Source organism: Lolium perenne, chromosome 4 (assembly GCF_019359855.2).
Source record: "Lolium perenne isolate Kyuss_39 chromosome 4, Kyuss_2.0, whole genome shotgun sequence".
In the NCBI taxonomy this organism is placed as follows: Eukaryota; Viridiplantae; Streptophyta; class Magnoliopsida; order Poales; family Poaceae; genus Lolium; species Lolium perenne.
Window position 1 is genome coordinate 323,026,903 of NC_067247.2, and position 8,529 is coordinate 323,035,431.

An 8,529-nucleotide genomic window follows, 5' to 3' on the forward strand; every position below is an offset into this window, starting at 1 on the left:
AGATAGCTTCTATTCAATGGAAGATACTTAATTACACATGTAGGTTTGGTTGTCTAGTTCCGGAAGGAGTGTATAGTGGATACCTGGATTTACCGAGGATGACCCTAGATACAGGTTCAGCCTAAGGCTTTACGGAGGATGAACATGGTACATAAAGCTAACATTCCTCCGAAAGTATAGAATGTAATATATGCATGACAGTATTTCGTTTTTCAGGAGATATTACGGTGGTACCAAAATCACTGAACAAATGAATCAAGACTTCCAACCGTTGGCAGTGCAATCTTCTTTTTTCTTGAGAAGACATTTTTTTAGCAGTTAGTTGTTGCCTGCTTTTCATACCCCTTTAATAGTTTCTTGTATTAAAGGTAGATAGAATCTACTGCTCATAATAAATGTCCAGGGTTAAGAAAATTCAAGGGCTGGGGAGGAACTCTGAACGGGGAGCTTAGGCGCCGTGCTCTCACCAGGGACCCCATATTCTTCAGCTTAGTCTCGATGGTCACCACCACAGAGCAGAGCGGCGCACCCTGTCCATCTCCACGCTTGTCCCTCCACCGTGTCGATAGCCTGAACCACAAAGCTTACTGGAATCAACACTCCAGGTCCAGCACATCGTGACCTGGCAACCACTGTAACCTGCACAACGAACCAAATCAGGAGGTTAATTAGAGGAAGAACATCGTGGTCGTTCAAAAGGGAGAAAAAAATAGGCCACATCGACCAACACATCCAAAGTAGCAACTACAGTAAAAAAAAAACAAGCCTTGACTGTGACAGGAACATGAAAAAGCATAGATCTTGCCTTTAGCCCTCTCCACGCAAGAATTTTGAAGCAGCGATTGTACTGGGCAGTCATCATAAGTTGAGATCTCAAATTCAAAGTTTCACCTACAAAGGACCATACATATGTGAATTTTATTGTCACGCCAGTCAACTTGCAAGAATTTATATCTACAGCAGTAGATAATGCTTCAAGGGTTGTAGTTTCTTAACAATTTCACTGAGAAAATTACAGAACACATAAATGAAGGGTGAAATCACACGTCAATTTACCACTAACTACAACAGTTGTTTCTCCTAAAGAAAAGTTGAACCTAGTGCCAACTTACCTTGACAGCAAGATCATCGACCAACATATCCAACAGTAGCATCAAACAAAAGCATTTTAGTTGCACATAGCACAACCCTCCAACTATTCAACTCCCACCTTCCCCTGAGCATATCAGTGCCAATGGTGGACTGCAATGGAAACCACAATAATAGATAAACAAAAAATCGTGTTCTAACATCAAAATCAGGTAGCCATCTGAACTCAATGATGAGGGTGTGTTATTTGTATGCAATTTCAGAAGTTATTCATCTCTCAAATGCTTACACCACTCTTAAAAATCTATTTATAATAGGTCAGACAATATTTCGTATCAAGGTCTACTACTCTTTGTCGATTGTACTAACCACATATTTCGTATCAAGGTAAACACATCAGTTTCACTCGTGTAGCAGTGGAATAGTACTCTGTTCTACTTGTAGAAGCAATGCATATGGCATAAATTGAAACTGACAAGTAACAATAAAGATTCACATGCATTAAAAAGTAACAATATTCAAAAGTTCAGACAAATACCGGCCCTCCTTGCCCAGATCTGACTTGTCCCGGGTGCAATGTGCCCTCGACGGCAGTGGGCGGAGATCAGGTGGTACTTGAGTGTTGCTTGGTTGGACATGGGGCTGAGTTCGATGGTGAAGCGAGCTTGCATGGCCCGGCGAGTAGGACGCCGGCGACCTCCAGGTCCCGCACGTGGAGGAGGACGAGATCAAGTGGAAGCTTTCGTGGCCACGCCCGGAGGACGGCGGCGATGAGTGAGGTGTGCCCTCGACGGGCCGCGCCTGGAAGAAAATGGCGAGCTTGGCCGGCCGGGTGAGGATGTTGATGGCGCGCTCGCATGGCCGAGCAAGGAGGACGCCGGCGACCGCGGATCCCGCACGCGGAGGAGGACAAGATCAAGTGGGGGCTCCCCTCGCGGCGCGAGGAGGACACTGGTCGTTCCCGGGCGGCGGCTGCGTTCCCTCATCGAGGAAAAGCAGGGTTTCGCGTCTCTCGGAGAAAGCGAAGCGAGGGTGAGGTTGGAACGTGGGTGGGTTTTCTTGGGCTTGGCCCATGAGCGCTGATGGGAGGAAACGACGGAGCCAGGGAGCCGGACGACCAAAAACTGGTCGTAATACGTCTGGCAGAATAAGGAACCTATTCCTTCTTTTTAAGTAGTGTAGATAACTGAACCTATGTGTTCTAACTTGTCTGAACACATGCATTTCTGAATATAACTGAACATTTATGTTGTAACTGCTTACTTCCCTATTTTTTAAGTTGCAATCTGCACCCCTCCTCCATTTCAGTGACATAGTAGATGTTTACTGTTCTATCAGAAAAACATAAGGAATTTGCTAGGTGCCATACACAGGCAGTTCAAACTCTTTTGTTACTGTTTTTAGCAGTACCTACTTGTTTTATGTGCCATATGCAGGTTGTTAGAACGAATATGCAAATATTTCTCAGGTTCACACCTCTGTTTCTGTAATTAAAAACTTGTGTGTTGCTCTTTTGGTGCTGATGATTAAGATACATAACCAAGAAATAGTCCGTGGAAATTATCTTAGTTAGTCCTAATTACACCTGAGTGTGTAATTGAGCACTTACATCAATTAGGTTGTTTAGTAAGAAATGTAGCGATGCCCTTGCAACAAAATACTTATGGTTTACTGAAACAATTCATCCATGCGTTTTTAGTTCAGATAGTGCTAGGAATTATTTAGCCAACTCTAGATTTAGTGTGTTCCATTGTTCTGAATTATTTACTGTCATGCACATCTAGGAGGATTTTTCTAAAGAAGAAGACAAAGGTTATTTTAATGAGCCATATTTTGTTCGGTTAATTTCTCAAGTGATTGAACTGTGTGTTCATTTAAGTTCATGAAGTGCTTAGTATTTCGCGGTGCTGCTTGATGCATCTGGTTGCATGATTAAGCTTATCAGTAGCATTTTTTCGATTGCAGAGAAAATGATCACTAGAAGGCTCAGATCGTTCAGGTTCCCTCCTTTCAGGTTCTCTGATTTTCTCTCAAGATCCTAGGTTTTCTACTTTTCGTTTTAATTACTAAAATCCCTGCTATATCATGGTTGACGTTTTGGTTCCAATTAGTTACCTAACATGCCTCTGTAAATATTTAGTTCCCCTCTTTCTAGCTTGATGAAGCAACCTCATTGCCCAAATGTTTGAGTAAAGCCATGTTCCAGTACATGTCGAAAAGGCACTAATAAGGTTCAAAGAAACATCAGAATTAAGTTTCCAGTCCATCCTCAGTGGTTCTCTTTATATCTGAAGTTGCTAACTGCTTGTTTTATACAACTTATAAATAAGAGTGTACTGCTAGCTTGCTATGCTTATGGTTGTTTAATTCGGTCCTATGTCAATGTAGCACCAAATATTTTTCTTGCTTCATTGTTGCTTTTATGGAAAAGGCATCAATGCATTTCATTCATTTGATCTTACCTCTTGCTTCGTTGTTGCTTTCATGCCCTTAGATTTCTTTTGTTGTATATTCACCAAGTATAGCTATTTCCGTACACTGCCTAAATTGTTGCTTAATTGTGTTTTGTTAGGATTGTTGGTGGAGCTCATTGTGTTTGTGAAGGTACCTAATATTGTTGATGATCCAAACCCTCCCCTGCGCCATCTACTACGTCTTCGACAGTTAACACAAGGTTGCTTTCATATTTTGTTCCGAGCTTATTTGATCGTTTGGTTGACAGAAGATAAAAAAATGGACCTAAGTTGGTTGGTGAGCTAACTCAAGTAATAACTTGCAATTTCTATTTGTCCTTGTGTCGACCACTGCTGTAGATGTATTTATCTTGCTGTTAGCCCCTACTCTATATAGCCCCTACTGGAGCACCATTAGAAGTAGCAGCGACAGGCAACAACATCAGTGCTTCCATCGTCCAGCTGGTACGGCTTCCTTGCCTTCGCCCCATACTTTGCCATCCCTACCAGTAGGAGCACAGCAGAAATGTGATGATAGCCTCCGCCAGCCATGGCCAGAAAATAGATATGCTACCCCCTCAAATGTCTCCTTACTATAATTAGTTTAAGTGTTGTTGCTTACAACCTCCTCAAACCACAGTCAGAAAGTACAAGCTATGCCACTCTGTAAAATGCTTACTTAATGTAATTAGTTTAAGTGTTGTGGTGCATTTGGTGCTGATAATATGTAGGATAACGTATCCAACATACTTAATCTTCCAGATTGTTGGATGCATTATTTGTTTGGAGACGCTACCAATGCTGTTGTGAAATTTTATTACATGAGAAAATACTCCCTCCGATTCATATTAATTGACTCTAATATGGATGTATCTAGACACATTTTAATTCTAGATACATCTATGTTGAAGTCAATTAATATGAATCGGAGGGAGTATAAGATTTACTTTCGTGAGATTTTGGAGGAGGAGAGTTGGATGTGGCGCAGTGCCGCCCTCTACCTCTCCTTTGGCCACGTCGATTCCACCCGAAGCAACCCGTCGGTTCGACAATGATGAAGCCTACTGTTTCTACAGGTTACCTCTCTCTCTCTCTCTCTAAAAGTTCACTCATGAACAAATCCTTCCTGCACTGGTTAAACGGGTAAGCGACCATACCCGACCCTATTGGAGCTGCTTTTCTTGGCAGCGGAGAAGTCAGCCACTAGGATGTTGGGCTAGATCGAAAGTCCCCAACCTGCTGAACATCTTCTCTTTGTAATGTCATTAATGATTCTGCTTTTTGTCTTCTTCAGATCTAAATGTGGCAGAGAGATATGCAGTAGGCAAGAAGAGATCTAAACCTGTATAGAACTGTGACCATATGTTATACTGCGAATTAGGCAAAAATGGAAGCCATTTTCTGCAAAACAAGGAAGTGATTGCCGGCTGTACCTTTCCTATTCTCGCACAGTTTATTCTAGAGGTCATTTGATATTTGTTGCAATATTACCAAAACTCAATTTGGTCACATCATACTCGAATATGAAACCAGTAACTCAATATTTGGTGTTCAGTACGAAATGTTCTCATGATTGACGAATTTTAGTTGCATATGGCTTCCCAATTACATATAGAAATAGCTACTATAACATATTGGTTGGGGAACAATTTACCACTGGGCAGTCAAAACTATTCTTCAGGCCACATGATCACTGTGGTTGCTTCTTCATTAAAGATTTTTTTTTTTCAATTGTCCTAGCTCTCTGTGCTAATATTCTGCTTATCTTTGCTATTTTGGTCTACTCGTAGCTATATTGCAAGCCCTCCAATGGCTAGACTTTTTTTATGTTAATATTTGTTTTTAGCATTTCTCTACAATGAACTAGATTTAGTTTGCCAATATAGTGAAAACCTGCACATGCTATACTTTTCAAAGAATGATATGGAAAGGAAGCCATTGGTGGTCAGGACTTGGGACAGGAGTCAGTGAATAGCAAAATCGGAAATTGGTAAACCATCCCCATACCGAAGAAACTAACTAGGACATGAGTTAAAGAATCGGAAAGTGGTAAACCATCCCCATACCAAAGAACTAACTAAGCAGACTAAACTTTTCGGTAGTACATCTCTGTATGAATTTTTATATTTCCAAATACCTTGCAGGGATATGAAATGTCCTGGATCCTTGAAAATTCAACTTAAATGCTTCACCGGAAGGTAAGATATCGTCTACTCGGTGGTGAACTTGAGCTTGATCCTCTGTGTACATAAGTTGCTTGTGTGAATGCCTACTGGCAAAGACTACTAATGGAAGATGATCAGGTGTGTGCATCTTCTTTTGTTTGAAGAGGGTGATTAGATGCCAAACTTGATAGGTTCATCTTCTCTATTTAGCATGTATATTGTTGCTCATTATTATTGTATTAGTATATGCTCAGGTTGTAGTTCAACATCAGCATTGAAGGCATGCCAAATTTTTTCTTAGAACATCACATTACTAAGATCCATTAAAGATGATGATTAGAGAGTTAATTTACCTCCTGCCAGCCTTCTGAAAAATATTTGACTGGATGTTCCTGTTTTCGGGAACAACATCGCCTTGTCGTCACCATCGCCGAGAGCGGCACTTCCTCAAGTCATCAACGCCAGCGCAACCTCATGTCATCGTTGCCGGGAGCAGCGCCTCCTTACGCCGTTGAGCTCAGAGGCATGCCTAGATTCCTCCATACACGACTTGCATCGGCCCAAAGTGCTAGGTAAAAATTGTCCTTCTTTCATTTGTTCATCTCTAGATCCACTCCATCAGGCAATAATTCTATTGCAGATCAATATTTATTTAATAAAATGATGCCTTAAATTTGTTTGGTTCACCGTCGTTGCTAATGATTTACTGCTGGAATAATTCAGCCTTGTGGTCTTGGCTCATAGTTTTAGGATTTTTAAACCGGCTCTAGATTTTTGGGTGCTCCATTGCAAAGATGGATCGACATAATTTTTTAGGGTGCTACTGAGTGTTCTCTTTATATGATATTCCATGATAGGATGATATAATGCAAGCACAATTTTTATTTGTTTCTACTAATATGAAAGAAAATTTCTACTAACAGATATGTACTACAACTGTGTAATGCTAGAATAAAGACTAATCAGTTTTGATACTCTATTTAGATTTTTCTTTTGGTTTTCTGGGTTGTAATCACAATGTTCATACATACTGAATCTTGATTAGATTTTCCAATGTTTTGGTAAGCCTTTTGTTCTGGATCTTGATTGTTTTGTAGTGGTACTGGTTATTAGGCACTTCTACCAACTACACATTTTTTTCCCATTTTAATATGTGGGCATGCCACAATGGAGCTGGGTTTATTAGTAGGTATCTACTTCTACAACTTTTCGCTGGAATATTGTTGATTGACATTGCCACGTGTATCTTACAGCTAATCGGGATTTTTTTTACGCTTGTCGTGTCATGTCTTTGCTCATTGTCTATATATTTGTAACTCCTCGCTACATATAATCCAAACTGTACCGGCTAAAGTGACTTTGATAGTGTGCCTTTTTGCTATGCTATTTGTTAATATGTAGACCAACTGGGCCCTAATTATGCAAAAGTGCTACTCCTGGTGCCTGGTACATTAGAGACTGGCAAAACGTGTTCGTTCATCTCGCAAGATACATGCCTGGCCAAAATGAGAAGGTATGTGCCGGCTGAATATCATTTCGTCTTACAAGATAAATCCTCTGTCTTTCAAGGATACCAATAGCAATATACTGAACATTGTCATGGCCTTATGTTCTGTTGATTTTATATGCCTATTTCCATGTTGTGTTAATTTTTTTTTGTCTTTGCAGGTACCTGACGTGAGAAAATCATTTCAATTGTCAGTGGTATCTAGGTAAGCTGCAGCCAATACCATCTTTGACTTCATATATCAGTACATATTGGATCATAAGGTTTAGGTAACCAAGTAAGTTGCACTCCATGCCTTCAACCTTGGATCAGTTCGTGTTATCCATTATCTTATAGTCTTTACCTATTATACAATTTTGTACGGGAAGATATCAATATGTATTCTATTTTTGTTGTGCTAAAGTGCTAATTCATATTGATATCTTTTGGTTTTCGTGCCATTTTCCAAGAATCTTTGGTTAACAGACATAAGGCAGCTGCAGAATTTAAGCACAGTTTGGCATTTATGAATAATGCATCCACCTTAGTTACTTTGACACTGTCATGCTTCAGGGTATATTATACTTTGATGGTTAGAAGGACTTAGGACATTATTTTTACAATATTATGGCATATTTAGCTTGCTTTTGTACCCCAATAGTGTTGGAGATCTCAACTCTATCATTCCAGTCCCATCCTTGCAATGATTCCATTAGGTGAAGCACTACTTTCCTCCTTTTCACATTTAATGGGCTAATCAAGATTTAGTTGTGTCTCTTCATGTTGTAGGATTGTCTCCCTTCAGATTATAGGATCAGATCCTTTTATAGACCATTTCACTTCCAGACTAAAATCTTTAAATATATGTTGAATGATTCATTCCCTCGGTGTGTACTTTTCTGGCATCTGTCATTGGATTGCATGCTTCTAATTGGAATCCTCTCTTATATGTGCAGACATGGACTGCATGGCTTTTTATTTGAATCCACAATGATGTGGACAGTTTTCAATGGCTTAGTTCTGAAATCAGCTCCTCTCTTGATGTATTGTTATGATAGTTTCGTAGTATTGTAAATATCTTGAGTAGCTCATATTGAACAAGCTTATCTCACATTTCACATTGTTGGGTCGTCTATCATGATGACTTCAAAAGTACGTCATTTTTCATCTGGTTTGTATTGTAAACACATGTCGTGCTACTAATGATGCACACAAAAATCTACCTAGCGATTGACTATGTAAAAGGATGGGTGGCGGGTGGATAGATTGATTTATTTTCCGATTATTATCATCCATTTGTGTAAATGTTCGACACATTTGACCAGTTGTTACGAGT

The 8,529-nt window shown here is 40.0% G+C and overlaps 2 long non-coding RNA genes across 2 annotated transcripts; one reads left to right on the forward strand and one right to left on the reverse strand.

Annotated features, from left to right (window-relative positions):
• Positions 1–809: 809 nt before the first annotated feature.
• Positions 810–2,069, reverse strand: LOC127349062 (uncharacterized). Its single transcript, XR_007880103.2, has 3 exons — positions 1,628–2,069; positions 1,113–1,242; positions 810–891 (listed from the first exon to the last, which is right to left on the reverse strand). It is a non-coding gene; the product is annotated as an uncharacterized lncRNA (long non-coding RNA).
• Positions 2,070–6,563: 4,494 nt separating this feature from the next.
• LOC127296259 (uncharacterized) lies at positions 6,564–8,195 on the forward strand. The gene is made up of 3 exons (XR_007848372.1): positions 6,564–7,220; positions 7,410–7,491; positions 8,150–8,195. It is a non-coding gene; the product is annotated as an uncharacterized lncRNA (long non-coding RNA).
• Positions 8,196–8,529: the final 334 nt, after the last annotated feature.